This window comes from Mobula birostris, chromosome 1, assembly GCF_030028105.1.
Source record: "Mobula birostris isolate sMobBir1 chromosome 1, sMobBir1.hap1, whole genome shotgun sequence".
NCBI lineage: Eukaryota > Metazoa > Chordata > Chondrichthyes > Myliobatiformes > Myliobatidae > Mobula > Mobula birostris.
This window is the reverse complement of record NC_092370.1, coordinates 182,534,860-182,551,730: the sequence shown is the minus strand read 5'-3', so window position 1 is coordinate 182,551,730 and position 16,871 is coordinate 182,534,860. Positions and strand designations below refer to the sequence as shown.

At 41.7% G+C, this 16,871-nt stretch overlaps 1 protein-coding gene across 4 annotated transcripts in view; it reads left to right on the top strand.

Moving 5' to 3' along the window:
• The window catches only part of LOC140202236 (RNA-binding protein Nova-1), a 334,247-nt gene that overhangs the window by 22,164 nt on the left and 295,212 nt on the right, over positions 1-16,871 (top strand). The window lies entirely within an intron of this gene.

Below are 16,871 nucleotides of genomic sequence, written 5' to 3'. Positions count from 1 at the left end.
AGATAATATGTGGCTGAGGAGCTGGTGGAGGAGGCAGGACTTTAGGTTTTTGGATCATTGGCATCTCTTCTTGAGGAGGTATGACCTATTCAAAAATGATGGGTTGCATCTGAACTCGAGTGGAAGAATATTCTCGCGGGCAAGTTTGTTAGAATTGTTGGAGAGGATTTAAACTAATTTGGCAGTGGGGTGGGAGTCAGAGTGGAGGGACTTGGGATGGGACAATGGTGAAAAAACAAAGTTAACATGCAGTCAGATTGTTAGTAAAGGCAGGCAGATGGTGGGACAAAATTGCAGCCAGCAGGCTATCAGTGCAATAGGGATGCAGAATCAAAAAGGGGGTCAAATACAGTACTCAGTGTTATATCTTAATGCACTAAGAATAAGAAATAAGGTGGATGATCTTGTTGCACGATAACAGATTGTCAGGTATGATATTGTGGCTGTGACTGAATCATGGCTGAAGTAAGGCTGTAGTTGGGAGCTGAATGTCCAAGGTTACACATTGCATCAGAGGAATAGGAAGGCAGGCAGAGGGGTGGCGTGGCTCTGCTGTTAAAGAATGGCATCAAATCAGTAGAAAGATGTGACATAGGACTGGAAGATGTTGAATCCTTAAGGGTTGAGTTAAGAAACTTCAAGGATAAAACGACCCTGATGGCAGCTATATACAGGCCTCCCAACAGTAGCTAGGATGTGGACCTCAGATTACAACAGGAAATAGAACAGGTGTGTCAAAAGGATAATGTTATGATAGTCATGGGATATTTCAACATGCAGATCGATTGGGGAAAATCAGGTTGGTAATGGATCTCAGATGAGTTTGTTGAATGCCTATGAGATGGCTTTATAGAGCAGCTTGTCATTCAGCCTACTAGGGTATCAGTGATACTGGACTGGGTTTTATGTAATGAACCTGAGGCAATTAAGGAGCTTAAAGTAAAAGGACCCTTAGGAGGTCATGATCACAATATGATCAAATTCAACTTGAAATTTGATAAGGAGAAAGTAAAGTCTGACTTAGCAGTATTTCAGTGGAGTAAAGGAAATTACAATGATATTAGAGAGGAGTTGGCCAAAGTAAGTTGGAATGAGATGCTGACAGGGATGACAGCAGAATAACAATGGTGTGAGTTTCTGGGGAAAATGAGAAAGATACAGAATAGATGTATTCCAAAAACGAAGAAATACTGAAATAGCAAAATGATAAGGGAAGTCAAAGCTAATGTAAAAGCAAAAGACAGGACAGACAACAAAGCAAAATTAGCTGGAAGATAGACAATTGAGAAGCTTTTAAAAACCTACAGAGAACAATTAAAAGAATAATTTGCAGGGAAAAGATGAAATATGAAAGCAAGCTAGCAAACAATATCACAGTAGATAGTAAAAACTACTTTGAGAATGCAAACAAAAATAAGACAGATGAGAGTGGATATCGGACTGCTAGAAAATGAGGCCAAAGAAATAATAACTGGGGACAAGGAGATAGCAGATGAGTATTTTGAGTATCTTGCATCAGTTTTCACTGTGGAAGGTACTAGCAGTGTGCCAGACATTGAATGGTGTGAGGGAAGAGAAGTGAGTGCAATTACAATTGTAAGGGAGAAAGTGCCCAAAAACTGAAAGACCTAAGAGTACAAAAGTCACCCTAGTGTTCTGAAGGAGGTAGTAGTAGAGATTATGGAGGCATTAGTAATGTTATTTCAAAAATCATTGGTCTCTGGAATGGTGCCAGTGGACTGGGAAATTGCAAATTTTACTCCACTCTTTAAGAAAGGAGGAAGGCAGCAGGAAAGAAATTATAGACCAGTTAGCCTGATCTCAGTGGTTGGGAAGAGTTGGAGTCAATTGTTAAGAATGAGGTTGTGGTGTACTTGGTGACACTGGACAAGATGGGATAAAGTCAGCATGGTTACCTTAAAGAAAATCTTGCCTGACGAACCTGTTGGAATTCTTTGAGGAGATTACAAATAGGATAGATAAAGGGGATGTACTGGATGTTGTATGTTTAGACTTTCAGAAGGCCTTTGACAAAGTGCCACTCATGAAGCTGCTTATAAAGTTAAGAGCCCATGGTATTACAGGAAAGCTACTGGAGTTATACCGTTGGCTGATTGGTAGGAGGTAGTGAGTGGGAATACAAGGATCCTTTCTTGGTTGGCTGCCAGTGACCAGTGGTGTTCTGCAGGGGTCAGTGTTGGAACCATTTCTTTTTATGCTGTATATCAATGATTGAGATGATGGAGTAGATGGTTTTGTTGCCAAGTTTGCAGATGATACAAAGATTGGTGGAGGGGCAGGTAGTGTTGAGGAAACAGGAAGGCTGCAGAAGGACTTTTGACAGATTACGAGAATGGACAAAAAAGTGGTAAATGAAATACAATGCATGGTCATGCCCTTTGATAGTAGAAAGAAATGTGCAGTATATTTTCTAAACGGAAAGAAAATCTAAAAAATCTGAGATGCAAAGTGACCTGGGAATTCTTGTGCAGAACACCCTAAAGGTTAACTTGCAAATTGAGTGGGAAGGCAAATACAATGTTAATATTCATTTCAAGAGGTCTAGAATACAAGAGCAGGGATGTGATGTTGAGGCTTTGTGAGGCACTGGTGAGGCCTCACCTTGCGTGTTGTGAACAGTTTTGGGCTCCTCATCTAAGGAAAGATGTGCTGGCATTGGAGACAGTGCAGAGGGGATTCACAGAGATGATTCTGAGAATGAAAGGGTTATCATACGAGGAATGTTTGGTGGCTCTGAGTCTGTACTTGCTGGAACTTAGAAAGATGAGGGGTGATCTTATTGAAACCTTAGGAATGTGGAAGGGCCTAGACAGAGTAGATGTGGAAAGGATGTTTCCCATGGTGGGGGAGACAGGACAAAAGGGCATAGCCTCAGGATAGAGAGGTGCCCATTTAAAACAGAGATGCAGAGAAGCTTCTTTAGCCAGATTGTGGTGAATTTGTTACCACAGGCAGCTGTGGAAGCCTGGTCATTGGGCTTATTTAAGGCAGAGATTGATAGGTTCTTGATTGACCATGGGATTGAAGGTTACAGGGAGAAGGCCAGGGAATGGGGCTGAGGAGGGGGGAAAAGTGATTCAGCCAGGACTGAATGGCGGAGCAGACTTAATGGGCCAGATTCTGCTCCTATGTCGTATGGTCTCATTGAATTCCATAACAGACTGAATGAGCCACATCCAATATTCCAAAACTGCCTATGCATTCTGCCATGGTATGCAGCAAAAGAATTAGCAGATTTTTGCTTTTAGGGAAATATAGTAGGCACTGTTTGTGGGAAGGGTGCAGGGTGGTGAGTTGGGCTATGCTGTTGAGACGTAGAAGTTGCCAAGACAAATTGTGGAAATGGATACTTGATTTCTACTTCTCACATTTTGTGCAACATTTCCTCTTCGTCTGTGATTAGGATACCACATGCTATGCTCAGAATCAGAATCGGGTTTATTATCACTGGCATGTGTCATGAAATTTGTTAACTTAGCAGCAGCAGTTCAATACAATACATAATATAGAAGAAAAAAAATAAATGAATCAGTTACAGTGTGTGTGTGTGTATGTGTATATATATATATATATATATATATATTGAATAGATTAAAACTCATGCAAAAACAGAAATATACATTTAAAAAATGAGGTTGTATTCAACGGTTCAATGTCCATTTAAGAATCCAATGGCAGAGGGGAAGAAGCTGTTCCTGAATCGCTGAGAGTGTGCCTTTAGGCTTCTGTACCTCCTACCTGATGGTAACAGTGAGAAAAGGGGATGCCCTGGGTGCTGGAGGTCCTTAATAATAGACAGTACCTTTCTGAGACGCTGCTCCTTGAAGATGTCCTGGGTAATTTATAGGCTAGTACCCACGATGGAGCCTACTGAATTTACTTTCAGTCCTGTGCAGTAGCCCCCCCCCACCCAATACCAGACAATGATGCAGCCTGTTAGAATGATCTCCACGGTACATCTATAGAAGTTTTAGAGTGTTCTTGTTGACATACCAAATCTCTTCAAACTCCTAATGAAGTATCGTCACTGTCTTGCCTTCTTTATAGCTGCATCGATATGTTGGGACCAGGTTAGGTCCTCAGAGATCTTGACACCCAGGAACGTTCCGCGCACCAGCCACTCTCTGAGTAAAAAACCTTCTTCTAATATCCCCCTTGAACTTCCCACCCCTTACCTTAAAGCCATGTATTCAGCAGTGGTGCCCTGGGGAAGAGGCGCTGGCTATCCACTCTATCTATTTCTCTTATTATCTTATACACATCTATCATGTCTCCTCTCATCCTCCTTCTCTCCAAAAAGTAAAGCCCTAGCTCCCTTAATCTCTGATCATAATGCATACTCTCTAAACCAGGCAGCATCCTGGTAAATCTCCTCTGTACCCTTTCCAATGCTTCCACGTCCTTCCTATAGTGAGGTGACCAGAACTAGACACAGTACTCCAAGTGTGGCCTAACCAGAGTTTTATAGAGCTGCATCATTACATCGCGGTCTTAAACCCTATCTCTCGACTTATGAAAGCTAACACCCCATAAGCTTTCTTAACTACCGTATCCACCTGTGAGGCAACTTTCAGGGATCTGTGGACATGTACCCCAAGATCCCTCTGCTCCTCCACACTACCAAGTATCCTGCCATTTACTTTGTACTCTGCCTTGGAGTTTGTCCTTCCAAAGTGTACTACCTCACACTTCTCTGGGGGATAGATAGAGTTGACGTGGATAGGCTTTTTCCATTGAGAGTGGGGGAGATTCAAACAAGAGGACATGAGTTGAGCGTTAAAGGGCAAAAGTTTAGGGGTAACCTGAGGGGGAACTTCTTTACTCAGAGAGTGATGGCTGTGTGGAACAAGCTTCCAGCAGAAGTGGTTGAGGCAGGTTCGATGTTGTCATTTAAAGTTAAATTGGACAGCTATATGGACAGGAAAGGAATGGAGGGTTATGGGCTGAGTGCAGCTCAGTGGGACTAGGTGAGAGTAAGAGTTCGGCACAGACTAGAGGGGCCAAGATGGCCTGTTTCTGTGCTGTAATTGTTATATGGTTATATATGGTTAACTTGAAACTGTTCACTCTCTCCACTTCTGATCCCTCTATGGGGATTGGTATGTGTTCCTTTGTTTTACCCTTCCTGAAGTCCACAATCAGCTCTTTTGTCTTACTGACATTGAGTGTCAGGTTGTTGCTGTGGCACCACTCCACTAGTTGGCATATCTCACTCCTGTACGCCCTCTCGTCACCACCTGATATTCTGCTGACAATGGTTGTATCGTCAGCAAATTCATACAGTAGATGGTATTTGAGCTATGCCTAGCTACATGGTCATGTGTATATAGAGCAAGGGGCTAAGCACACACCCCTGAGGTGCACCAATGTTGATCGTCAGCGAGGAGGAGATATTATAAGACCATAAGATAAGGAGCAGAAGTAGACCATTCGGCCCATCGAGTCTGCTCCGCCATTCAATCATAGGCTGATCCAATTCTTCCAGTCATCCCAACTCCCCTGCCTTCTCCCCATACCTTTTGATGCCCTGGCTAATCAAGAACCTATCTATCTCTGTCTTGAATGCACCCAACAAATTCCATAGATTTACCACCCTCTGATTAAAGAAATCTCTTCGCATCTCAGTTCTAAATTGACAACCTTCAATCCTGAAGTCATGGTCTCTTGTCCTAGAATCCTCGACCATGGGAAATAACTTTGTCATATCTAATCTGGTTCAGGCTGTTTAACATTCGGAATGTTTCTATGAGTTCCCCCTTCATTCTTCTGAACTCCAGGGAATACAGTCCAGGAGCTGTCAGATGTTCCTTATATGGTAACCCTTTCATTCCTGGAATCATTCTTGCGAATCCTCTCTGAACCCTCTCCAACGTCAGTATATCCTTTCTAAAATAAGAAGCCCAAAACTGCACACAATACTCCAAGTGTGGTCTCACAAGTGCCTTATAGAGCCTCAACATCACATCCCTGGTCTTATATTTTATACCTCTAGAAATGAATGCCAACATTGCATTCTCCTTCTTCGCCACCGACTCAACCCTAAGGGTTAACTTTTAGGGTATCCTTCACAAGGACTCCCAAGACCCTTTGCATCTCTACATTTTGAATTCCCTCTCCGTCTAAGTAATAGTCTGCCTGTTTATTTCTTCCACCAAAGTGACCAGACACTTTCCAATATTGTACGCATTTCATTTGCCACTTCTTTGTCCATTCCCCTAAACTCTTAAGTCTCTCTGCTGGCTTTCTGTTTCCTCAACACTACCCGCTCCTTCACCTATCTTTGTACCATTGGCAAATTTAGCCACAAATCCATTAATACCGTAGTCCAAATCATTAACATACATCATAAAAAGCAGTAGTCCCAACACTGACCCCTGTGGAACTCCAATGGTAACCAGCAGCCAGCCAGAATAGAATCCCTTTATTCCCAATCTCTGTTTCCTGCCAATCAGTCAATGCTCCACCTATGCTAGTAACTCCTCTGTAATTCCATGGGCTCTTATCTTGCTAAGCAGCCTCCTGTACAGCACCTTGTCAAAGGCCTTCTGAAAATCCAAGTACACTGCATCCACTGCATCTCCTTTGTCTACCCTGCTTGTAATTTCCTCAAAAAATTGCAGTAGGTTAGTCAGGCAGGATTTTCCTTTCAGGAAACCATGCTGGCTTTGGCCTATCTTGTTATGTGCCTCCAGGTACTCCATAATTTCATTCCTAACTATCGATTCCAACAACTTTCCAACCACTGATGTCAGGCTAACAGGTCTATAGTTTCCTTTCTGCTGCCTCCCACCCTTCTTAAATAGCGGAGTAACATTTGCAATTTTCCAGTCATCCGGTACAATGCCAGAATCTTTCGGTTCTTGAAAGATCATTGTTAATGCCTCCGCAATCTCTCCAGTTACTTCCTTCAGAACCCGAGGTTTCATTCCATCAGAGCCAGGAGATTTATCCACCTTCAGACCACTAAGCTTCCTGAGCACCTTCTCAGTCATAATTTTCATTGCGCATACTTCACCTAGGTTATCACCAATCTGCACAGATTGTGGTCTTCCGGTTAGGAAGTCAAGGATCCAATTGCAGAAGGAGGTACAGAGGCCCAGGTTCTGTAACTTATCAATCAGGGTTGTGGGAATGATGATGTTAAATGCTGAGCTACAGTTGATGGACAGTATCCTGACACAGGTGTTTTTATTGTCCAGGTGGTCTAAGGCCAAGTGAAGAGCAACTGAGATTGCATCTGTTGTTGACCTATTGTGGCAATAGGCAAATTGCAGTGGGTCTAGATCCTTGCTGAGGCAGGAGTTCAGTCTAGTCATGAACTACCTCTCAAAGCATTTCATCACTGTAGATGTGAGTGCTACCGGGTGATAGTCATTAAGGCAGATCACATTATTCTTCTTGGGCACAGGTATAAATGTTGCCTTTTTGCAGCATGTGGGAACTTCCACCCGCAGCAATGAGAGGTTGAAAGTGTCCTTGAATACTTAGCCCTCCGCAAGTCATACCTGGTTTTCTGGTACAGACCTGGGTTCACCAGCCTTGAATGCCACAGATCTAGCCTTCAGCAGATGATATATCTCCTGGTTCATCCACGGCTTTTGGGTTGGGAATTTACAGCAAGTCTTTGTAGGTGCACACTCATCCTCACAGGTTTTAATGAAGTTGCAACATACTCATCCAAGATTCTAAGATGAATCCCTGAATACGATCCAGACCTCCGATTCAAAACAGTCCTGAAAGTGCTCCTGTGCTGCCCTTGTTGTTTTCCAGTGATAGAGAGTGACTAAGCTCAAAGTTCAAAATACCTTTATTATCAACATATGCATACTATATCCAACTTGAGATTTGACCTCTTACAGTCAACCACATTGTCAAAAATACCCTATAGAACCTATTAAAAAAGACTGACCTAGTGTGCAAAATATGAGAACAAATCATGCAAACAATAAAAAAGTAAGCAAATAAGATTCAGAACTAAGGCTACGTCCACACTACGCCAAATAATTTTGAAAATGCTGGTTTCGAGGCATCCACACTAAGCGTTTTTCAAAATATCTCTGTCCACATTAGACGGATATTTGGGCGAATGTCCTCTACTGGGCACGCGCAGGACACACAGAAAACAAGCGAAGAGGAAACGGTATACTTGGTGCGCCGTTTGTCCAGTTACAGAGTAGGAAAACTTGAAAGGAATTGCTCTTGGCTCTCGCACAGGAGGACTTAAAACTAAAAAAAACAAATACTAGAGCATATGGAGGCAACCAACAGGGAGTTCACGGACAGTATGACCCAACTGATGACGAACATTGAAAAACTGACTAACTCTGTTGCATTAATAAAGCACCTTATTAAATGTATAAAACATGTCTGCATCAGTGTTATCTTGTATTTCCATACAATGTTACATTAGGCTGTTACACATCTATTGTCAGAGAAGCGCTAACATAAATGGGTAAACCACCTTCATACAAGCAAGGACAGAAAACAGGGCAAAGTGAGTATACTTATTTATTCAGCAAGCTATGGGTCAAGGTATTTGGTGAGTACATTTCTAACTCTCCTGGCAGTCTCGTTGCCGTCCGTTCTGAAATTGTTAGGTTATGTGGGGAGTTGCATTCAAGAAAACAATGAAATGCCGCGCTGCGGCCATCTGTTCCGGCACGTCATGACAGCGTTTTTAAATAGTCAAAAAATCTCACTTTACAATTTAACTCTCACGCCGTTCACACCGACTGCGCGTTATAACAGCCGTCCGGCAGTGCTTGTGCAGTACCAAGCAGAAGCAGAAAAAGCATTGTTGTTGTGGTGTTGTCATGACAACATTTTTAAATCTCTCTGTTTACCCCGTACACACTACAATGGATATTAGGCGTTTTCAGATTTATTCACTCTGGAGACCGGTTCTGAAAATCTCTGTTTTCGGGGGATGAAAACACCGCTTTAGTGTGGGTGGAGGGTCAAAGCGAAGAGAAAAAGCTTCGTTTTAAAAATTATCCGGCGTAGTGTGGACGTAGCCTAAAGTTCACAAAAGTAAGGGAACTGCCACAAAGCCATTCACAGCCAATCTAGGAACCCATTAGTTGCAGCTGCAGCCACAGTTCAATACAGAGAGAAGTAAACCTTACCGAGCATTGAGACGAACACAGGCCCATCACTCACCTCTGGCCCTGATATCCTAACATTTCCAGTCTGGCCCGGTGCTTAAGTGAGTCAAACATCAGCTAATTCCTTGGTCTTGGACTTAGGCCCTGCCACCTCAACACTGCCTCACCTCAGAGCTGCTGCTTTGAATCGGATCAGATCCAAATCCGCTCCAGCAAACATTGGCCAGACATTGGCTCTTCCCTCGCTCTTGCGCCTGGGCCCTGCTGCCTTGATTTGGCCTTTGCACACCATCCTGCACCTGTGAGACTTCAGTTCATAGCTCAAAAAAGCCAGGTCGCACAGAGTGTTCAAAAGCTCAACTCCAAAAGGGAAGTTAAACACTATTGATTGCAGTGATCATTTTCCAGAAAAAGTGTGATTAATAAAGTAGTTAGTAGTTTTGTTTGCTACCAGTATGTTGTTGCTGTGTTTCACCAGCATCATCCTAAACCAGAAGAAGCACTTGGTGCAAGTAGACTCATAAACTCCACATTCCACAATATTTTGGCAGCTGACCAATAGCAACTCAGCAGTCAGAACAGGAATCCTAGTGGTCTCACCTCGCTGTGCTGAACACACATGGAAAGGCATATAGGAAGAGAAAAAACTTAACAAGAATGTTAAAAGCACTCAGCAAATCAAACAACATAATCAGGGAGAGAAACCGCATTGGTGTTTTGGGTCAAGGATATTTCAACAAAACTGGAAAAAGACACACATAATATCTTGGAGTGCAGAGGAGACAATGTTGAGAGAACAGAGCAACGTCTGATGGAATGCAGGCTTTGGTAACATTGATATACATGCCATCAAGGGCATTCCTTCTATTCTCCCCACCTTCCACTGAAACACATGTAAAATGCACTTGTCTTGTTGTTATCCCGGTAAACACATTTTGAGCCTATTGAAAGGTGCATCTTAAGTGTATCTCCTCCATATTTGAATGACTGGTTAATTAACATCTGGCAATCATCTGGCTTTCACTTGATGGGTTCTGGACCTTTATGGCTGAGTTTGCTGTCCACATTCAAGTCATCAAATTAATTCTAAGTTATTGCCAGGTAAACTTGTATTGAAATGTGAGAAATTGAGAAGGATGAACTACAGAGTGAAAGCATTGTGGTATCTGCCTTGGAACCTGGTCCACATTTGGTAGTTGTAGAACAGATGTGTATTAATGTGGTAGAAGCCTTTGCAGTTAATGGAACTTTCTGGATGATCTGAATAATTTAATTACCATTTACAAGCTATTGATGATGCTCTGTACGTGTGGGAAACCAAATCAGAGTTGCAAACCTGACCACCTGCTTGTTCTAACTGACATCATTAAGTGATTTGTTGACATGTTGCTAGCCAACCAGCCTCCTCAGTTTGAGCTCAGCAAGAAATATTCTGCTGCAAACGTCACAGGTTAACCCAAATATGGACAAGTGTGACTTCCTTCACTGTTTGTCTGAAAATCAATAGCACTGTAAAATTAAGTGAATAGGAGTGAACATCTCATTAACTGGAATCATACCCATATCTGAGGAGGGTTATGATTGGCAAAGGACAATCGTATTTCTGTGGTATTCCATGGGAGAGCGTTGTAGGCTCAACCATTTTCATATCTGTTAACCTTCCCAAAGCAAATGCTCTTGCAGGTGATGAGGCCAATTGTGCTGCAATTCACAGAACATATTTGGGATTGGGCTTACAAATAGATCATGCAAGTGCTAAGCAGAAAAAATTTCCATCAAGGAAGAATACAACTTCTATGACTTCTCAATATCAGTATTCAATTGTAATAGTAGTAAATCCCATGCTATTAACATCTTGGGAAAACTGGACTGGATTAGGCTCATATGGCAGTAAAGTAGAAGTTTGTATTCTAGGATAAGTGACTCATCTGACTCCCCTGAGAACTTCTACCATTAACAAGGCACTTCACAAATGTGATAGGATTATTTATACTCCACTTGGTTAAGTAAGTGTAGCCTCAATATGAAGGGTAAAGCAGTTCACTTGATCAGCATACTATCCGTCAGCCTTAAATATATCACACAGTGCACGAAAGCTGCAGTTCACATCTACAAAGTCCACTGCACCAACTCCTCTTTGCTTCTTTGTCAGTACATCCCAAACCTGGAATCTTCTTAACTTGGAGAGAAAGAAACAGTTAAGGGAGAGATTTGCTGATGTTCCAGAGAGTGTCTGTCAGGAAGGTAAAAGTATTAATAATATTAGTGCACATAAATGTACAGGGCTTGACAGGATTTATCACAGAATTCTAAGGTAAGCAATGAAGGCGACTGAAAGGGGGCTGGAAATTTTTGCATCTTTGTTAGCCAGGGGTGAGGTGGTAGAAGACTAAAGGTTAGTTAATGTTGTCCCCTTGTTCAAAAACTACAATAGGGATAAGTTTGGAAACTACACGCAGTGAGCCCCATATCACAGAAGCTGATGAATCTGAGGGTGAGGATTTATGTTCGCATAGAAAGGTAGGAGTCAGCATGGTTTTGGATAGGGAGAGTATTCCTCATTAATCTGATTTTGTTTTTTGAGAAGGCAACTAAGAAAATTGATGAAGGCAGAGCGGAAGCCATGTTTTTACATGGCCTTTGTTGTGGCTTGTGACAAGGTCCCAACTGATACAGTGGTACAGAAGATTAAAGCACAGGGATCTGACTAAATCCATAAAACCATAGGAGCAGAGTTAGGCTATTTGGCCTATCAAGTCTGCTTTACCATCCCATCATGACTGTTTATTATCCCTCTCAGCCCCATTCTCCCACCTTCTCATCATAGTCTTTGATGCCCTAATAATCTAGAGCCTATTAACCTCCGCTTTAAATATACCCAATGACTTGGCCTCCACAGTCATCTGTGGCAATGAATTCCACAGATTCACCACCCGCTATTCTCAGGCTGTCCCCTCTTGTCCTAGACTCCCCCACTACAGGATACACCCTCATCACACACACTGTAACTAGGCCTTTCAATATTTGATTGGATTCTGTGAAATCCCCATCATTCTTCTGAACTCCAGTGAGTCAGGCCCAGAGCTATCAAATGCTCCTCATGCATTAACCTTTTCATTCCCAGAATAATAGTCATGGACCTCCTCTGGACCCTCTCCAATGCCAGCATATCTTTTCTTAGATAAGGGGCCCACAACTGCTCACAATACTCTAAGGGCATTCTGACCTGTTGTCTTATAAAGTCTCACCATTACAAACTAGCTTAGTAATAAGAATCAAAGGGTAGTGTTGGATTGAAGTTTTTTTGACTGGAAGGCTGTAGAAAGTGGTGCTGGGACCTTTGTAAAATATGTAAATGACTTGGATGAGAGCGCAAGTGGTATGATTAGGAAGTAGGCAGACAACTTGGTGCCTACAAATTGGTGAATTTGTAGATAGTGAAGCAAATTTTCTAAGGGTACTGCAGAACATGAATCATCTGGAAATTCGTGTGAAGCAGTACCAGATGAAACTTAATCCAAACAAATTGGGTGAAGGGGAGTGTAATGTACTTTAAGAAGTCAGATTCCTTTAGGACATATGGAGTAATGGCAGGGACCTTAGGAGTCATTGACATATAAAGAGAACTTGGGGTGCAAGTTTATAGCTTGCTGAAAGTGGCACACAGTTGGATAAGGTAGCAAAGACAGAATTGAGTATAAGAGTTAAGAGATTGTGTTGCAGCTTACAAAATATAGGTTAGAACTGATTTGGAGTATTGTGGCCAGAGCTGTACATTGCAGGAAGAATGTGGTAGCAAAAGAAACAGTGAGAAGAGATGAAACAGGATATTGCCTGAAATAGATAGTTGATGTTATAAGGAGAGATTGGATAGCCTAGCTGTATTCTTGCTGGAATGTAAGAGAGTGAGGTGTGATCTCATAGAGGGGCATAGATAGGATAGATTGGGAATGGATTCTAACAGGGCAGGGGTATCTAGCATTAGAAAGAATAGGTTTAAGTTGATAGGGAAATTCAGAGGAATACTTTAAATTTAAATCAGGTTGGTATTTATCTGGAATAAGCTGGGGGTGGTAGAGGCAGATACAGTTATAACATTTGGAAGTCATTGGACGGGTGCTTCAATGGAATGTGGGATTAATGCCTGCGACTACTGTGAAGAGGTATCATTATCAGCGTGAATAAGGTGTGTTGAAAGGTCCTGTTTCTGTGCTGCAAATTTCTATGATTCTGGAAAGTAAGAAAAGTAGCCTTTCATTCCCCCATACACAACAAGCCATTCCCAGGTAACAAATGGGTTTTTTTTTTTGCAGACATCCAGAAGTCACTTTTGTCCAATAGTCAGATAATACACAGACACTGATATGCAACCATGCCTCCAGAGTATTGCGTGTAAAAAAAAACACATGTAAACCTGATTCTAAAAGCAGCTGCTAGTTCAGCTGTTGATAGGAATGGATGTATCTACATACATTGAACTATTGAATTTACTGGGAGCTCTCTTGTACATGCAGGTGTCCATAAAATTAGGTTTTCATAACCATGACAATGGTTTATATTAAGTTTAATTCCCAGCTCTCAGTCTACGTTCCTTTCGAGTTACAATTTTATAGGTGCTCATCTGGGTATTTTGCTTTGAATGTGACAAGTGTTTATACTGTATATCTGTCAAATTTTCAGGCAGAGTTTCAGACCTTCATTATTTTTGGAGTGAAAATATTCTTCCTTGTTTCTCTCCAACCTCATTCTTTCTCCTTTCTTACTGCTTTGTCTACAAACTAACTATATCCTCCTGCTATTTGAGAAATAAAGAAGGAAAACAGTCCCTTTGGTTAACTTATTCATGCTGAGCTGCCTGTGTGTGTGTTGGTGGAAGTGGGCCTTGCCTGCTCATCTGATCTGGGCCTCGAGTGATTTGATTTATCTCTCTGCCTCATCACCTTTTTGCTCCAAAAACATGCCTTATGCAGCCCAATATATCTTCAAAATTAAAATCTTCCAGCCCTGGCAAAATGTTCCTGACTATCCAGTACTATCAGATTCTTCTATGATCTGAAAACTGTGAACAGTTCTTTAGCTGCAGCATTAACTCAGTTTTATATAATTCATGTTTGACCGCAATGCTTTAATATTCTGATATCATTCAATAAAGTTTTCCAAATCATTTCTTGCCTCATTTATGCAGGCCTAGCTGTCTGAAAAGATTTGTGACAATGGCTCCTGGTTCATTCTGTTTTCTTCACTTCACAGTATCCTGTTACTTATTGTGTGTTCCATTATCTTGTTTGCCCAAGCCAAATAAATTAACTTCATACTCTGGTTTTAATTCTACTTTCAAATCATCAATCCTGCTGACCAGCTCATTCATATCTTTCCACTAGCTGCAACAATCTTTCTACTCAGCAATTATATGGTTAGTTTCTTAATCATGGCTCCTATACTAAATTCAAATCATTGATAAGTACCAAAGAGAGTACTGAGCTCCTGCAGAACTCCAGACACTAAAACTTCAGTCAATCAAAATCCTTTTCTCTCTGGGCCAATTTTAGATCAAACTTACCACTTTTGTTTGGTCCTCATAAATTTCTGATTTGTTTGCCACTTGGGACCTTTCTAAATTCCAAGGGAACTGCATCAAATTTGTCGCCTTCATTGATCAGACCTTTTGCCTCCTGGAAAATATATTTAATCAAGTTATCAGACCATGGTATTCTGCTACCAAAGGCCTCTGTAAATGATTCATGTTGTTCATCTAAATGTTTTCCAATAAATTGGAATAAACAGACTCTGAAATTCATTGGCATTCCATCAAGATATTGGAACTTCCATTCTGATGACACCATAGCTGTGATTTTATTTCAAGGATTGATATAGAAACATAAAAATATCTTGATGGCATTCCATCAAGATATTGGAACTTCCATTCTGATGACACCATAGCTGTGATTTTATTTCAAGGATTGATATAGAAACATAAAAAACCTACAGCATAATACAGGCCGTTCAGCCCACAAAGCTGTGCCGAACATATCCTTGCCTTAGAAGTGACCTAAAGTTACCCATAGCCCTCTATTTTTCTAAGATCCATGTACCCATCCAGGAGTCTCTTAAAAGACCCGATTGTATCTGCCTCCACCACCGTTGCCAGCAGCCCATTCCACGCACTCAGCACTCTCTGCGTAAAAAAAAAAAACAACAACTTAGCCCTGACATCTCCTCTGTACCTACATCCAAGCACCTTAAAACTGTACCCTCTCGTGCTAGCCATTTCAGCCCTCGGGAAAAAACCTCTGACTATCTACACGGTTAATGCCTCTCATCATCTTATACACCTCTATCAGGTCACCTCTCAACCTCCATCGCTCCAAGGAGAAAAGACCAAGTTCACTCAACCTATTCTCATAAGGCATGCTCCCCAATCCAGGCAATATCCTTGTAAATCTCTTCTGCACCCTTTCTATGGTTTCCACACCCTTTCTGTAGTGAGGCGACCAGAACTGTACTCCAAGTGGGGTCTGACCAGGGTCCAACATTACCTCTCGGCTCTTACATATGCCTTCTTAACCACAGAGTCAATCTGCACTTCAGCTTTGAGTGTCCTATGGACTCAGACCTCAAGATCCCTCTGATCCTCCACACTGCCAAGAGTCTTACCATTCATACTATATTCTGCCATCATATTTGACCTACCAAAATGAACCACCTCACACTTACCTGGGTTGAACTCCATCTGTCACTTCTCAGCCCAGTTTTGCATCCTATCAATGTCCCGCTGTAGCCTCTGACAGCCTTCCACACTATCCACAACACCCCCAACCTTTGTGTCATCAGCAAATTTACTAACCCAGTTCAAGGTAGTTGACAACAGCTTCTCAATGGCAATTTGAGATGGGTAATAAATTCTGGACTTGCCAGCTGCATACACATTCTGTGTATAGCTCTTTATTTTTAAAAAAATCACAAGGTTTTGCCTGGTCGCACCTTGGTGGTAAATTGTAACAATCGAGAAACAGTTTTGATTGTTGGAAGGATTCAGGAGCAAAGAATTGGAAGACCGTTGCAAATTTTACAGTTATTGTTGAAATGTAGACACTAAGTCTACTTGGCAGTAGGCCTTTCTCTAGTGGGTTGCAAATGTCTGTGAAAGTGCTGCTTTGAGTCTCCTCAGGTAGGGGTTCTCCAACATTTCAAGGGTGCTTGTTTTGTTTTCATTCGTGTAAAATGCTGCAGTTTTTGTAAAAAAAAGAGAAATTTTTGTTGTTGCTATAGTTTCTCTACTTGATGTTTTTCTTTACCCTGAGATCCAAGGCAAGTAATACATTAACACAAGGAAATCTGCAGATGCTGGAATTTCAAGCAACACACATAAAAGTTGCTGGTGAACACAGCAGGCCAGGCAGCAGGAAGAGGTACAGTCGACATTTCGGGCCGAAACGTCGACTGTACCTCTTCCTGCTGCCTGGCCTGCTGCATTCACCAGCAATTTTCATGTGTGTTGCAAGTAATACATTGTTGTTCTACTGGCCCAAGGCTGGAAAGATGAATGAAAAACATAATTCTGCAATGTTGTCAGCTGCTTCCAAAGTTATCAGAGTAAAATCTCAGCACAATTATGGTGATTAAAACCTTCTGGACAAAAAGACAAGAAAGCAGCTGTGATGATTCACTTGTGACATAGTTTCCTGTGGTCTCTGCTTTAATTGAGTGGCAAATTCCCAACCCCAGGAAACACATGAACACTTAATA